Source organism: Triturus cristatus, chromosome 11 (assembly GCF_964204655.1).
Source record: "Triturus cristatus chromosome 11, aTriCri1.1, whole genome shotgun sequence".
In the NCBI taxonomy this organism is placed as follows: Eukaryota; Metazoa; Chordata; class Amphibia; order Caudata; family Salamandridae; genus Triturus; species Triturus cristatus.
The window spans coordinates 272,785,377-272,788,248 of record NC_140594.1 but is presented as its reverse complement, the minus strand read 5'-3'; positions in this window follow the sequence as shown (position 1 = coordinate 272,788,248).

Sequence of the window (2,872 nt, the reverse complement as noted above, 5' to 3'; positions counted from 1 at the left end):
TAGCTAAAAGACAATGCTATTGCAGTATTATTTCCTCTTACTGCTTATGCTGTGCGTATTATATCTTGCTTACTGTCTAATGATTGTAACAGCTCATATCTCTTACACGAGAAACAAGACTGTTCAATAAATCCTTTTATTGAAACGCCCGTCTATCTATTTCTGTGTAACTCTGAAGAAACTAAGCATGCACCATTGACTGAGTGAAACGGTTATCTATTGTTGCCACGATTCTGAGACATGTTCCGATTCTAAGGGAAACAAAGTTGTCATGTTTATGTGGTTGTAAGAAACTACTCCCTTTTGTTTATACGAGAAGTTTCTAGTGACCTCTGAGTTAGCTGGCACACAAAGTAATTAAGTTTAATGTACTCGATAGAGGCATACTGACCTTAGTCCTATGCAAAAACTATAGTATATATTATTCCAATGCGCAGAGCCTATAAGGGACATAGGAACTACACTACAGTTTACTAAGGGGTGCCTTATTAATATTCAAATAGAGATTTTATGGCAGTCAAAAGGGTTATTTTGACAGTTCAAATTTGCACTTTAAAGCTGCCAGGCATGTTACATGTGTGCAGCTAGCAGGCTGCTCAGTCATAGTCTCTCACTTGCAGCCAGCACATGTGTGCACATGTGTTACCCTCTCAGAGCTCCTTACCCTAACTGCACTACAGCGGCCTGATGTTTAGAAGGCCAACAAGGGCTGGAATCACGCTCAGACCAATTACTATGATTTTACCACGAGTGAGACTCAGTTAGTGAGACTCACCTCAGTAAAGGTCCAGGACTAAATGGGCTGAACCCATTTCCAATAAGTATATACACTGTGGACTTTGGGTCAGTCCATTATTCATTATTGGATGTCTATGGTGACTATTTCAGTTTCATGTTCTTGATTCAGTCGATTTTTACCTCTTCTTTTTGTCCCACCCGTGAAACATTTCTTCTTTACCATCATTTTGATTGGATGACTTGTATCTATCTAACGTGGAGATCAGCGAACAATTTTTTTCTTCTTTTTCAAACATTCCATGGGAGTGCATATCTGTTATTGCTTTCTCCCTGGCCCACTCAATTGGCTCCCTTTCAGATCTCCTCTCCTCCTTCTCTCCCCTGCTTGTTAAATGATCCTCACCCCTCCCTTCCTAATTTTACTATTTTCTTTTTAGTTTTCACATAACAGACAGAGAAAGCGGTTTGTTACAAAGGACCTATTGTGAACTTACGGTAGGCTTATTGGAACTTTAATTTGCCGGCTTCTTATTCGATGGCTCTCTTTCCTCTTTTTGTGTTTGTCTCTCCCTTGCAGCATATTCTGATTTGATTGACTTGTAATCTTCCACTGCTCACATTGAGGGAACTACTTTCTTTTTCATTGAGCATTCTGTGTGAATGTATGTGTTTTCTTACTCTCACCCTCCTGTCCCGCTTTCCCAATTAAATATCTGCTCTCCCATCCCAGCCCACATGCTCTTTGGTACTCCAAACCTCTCCCATCTTGTCTGTAAATATAGAGCACAAAGAATATTTTTGCCGGGGTATGCCTTTTATTTCCTGCATTTCACACATTGCAAGAAAGCACAAGCTTTGGCAAACAAAGGCTTTTATGGCACTGGAAGAAGTGCCATTTGCTGCACTCACTCAGCTTGCATCAAAGCCAGGTGTCCTTACCATGACACTTCTCCTGGAGATCCATAAATCTGTTCCTTGAACTACTTCATACGACCAAATGACTGAATCTTATGGAAAGTAATCTAGGTCTTGGCAAGTGTTTTGCTTTACATTCTAAGACTTCCTTTTTCTTTTTTAAATATGTACACTATCTACACAGTGAGAAGTATTTGCGATATAAACCATATCATTTAAGAAGCTTGAAAACATTGAATTCAGTGTAGAGTTGTATGATGTCATGACATGGGTTTGATTTTCCTCCAGTATTTTGATATTTTTTTTATGTTAATTTTTAACAATACTTTAGAGGAAAATATTGGGAAAGCCAAGAGCTCAGTGCTTGCATTATAAAGGCAAGACCGATTGGCTTTGACAATGCTCGTTTCACTTGCAGCCGTTATAAAGAATATGTAATTATTGGTGGAAGGCCAAAGTCAAAATAGCTCTTGACTCACTCACTGTCCAGGTTTTTGTGAACTGAAGCCTTCCTTATTGACCCTGAGCCTAGCACCTGATTTATTCTCTCCGGTGCTACTTCATCCCGGAGATACACCCACTCCCATGGCCCGCTAGCCGCTTGGTTCGCTGCCCTACATAAGGCTAGCATAAATGTTAGAGGGGCAAAATAGTTGCAGGTTGTAAGAAGGGAGATTTGTGCCTTTTGATGAATATAGCTGACGAAACCAGTAGAAAAAAGCAGACATATTGAAACAAATCTATATTTCAGTTAATTATATAAATTTATTTAAAATATAATAATATTTAAAATATTACAATATATATGCTCTCAGGCAGTTTACATCCATCACCATCATGTACTGAATCAGATTTCTTCCACACATGTTTCCAGTATGGGGTCTGGTTCCACACTCTTCTGCTCTAAAGACCTACTGTCCCCCTGACGTCTTACCGGTGAGATCACCATTGGAAATTTCCTGCACGGCACTGTCACTCAAGGTTTCTTCTGCCTCTACCGTCACTGTGTTTCAGAAGTCTCTGCTTCTCATTGCTGTGTACTGTCACTATGGAGGCGGCTCTCCAGCCCATGTGTGGTGAATTTGCTTTCCCGCAGCTCTGAGGTTACTCTCTAAGGTCATTCCACCCCAATATCAGCAATCAGTGACATTATGGTTCTCCTACTCTTATGCTTCTACTCTTGATTCCCTGACCTCTGTGCTGTCACTCTACGATTCTC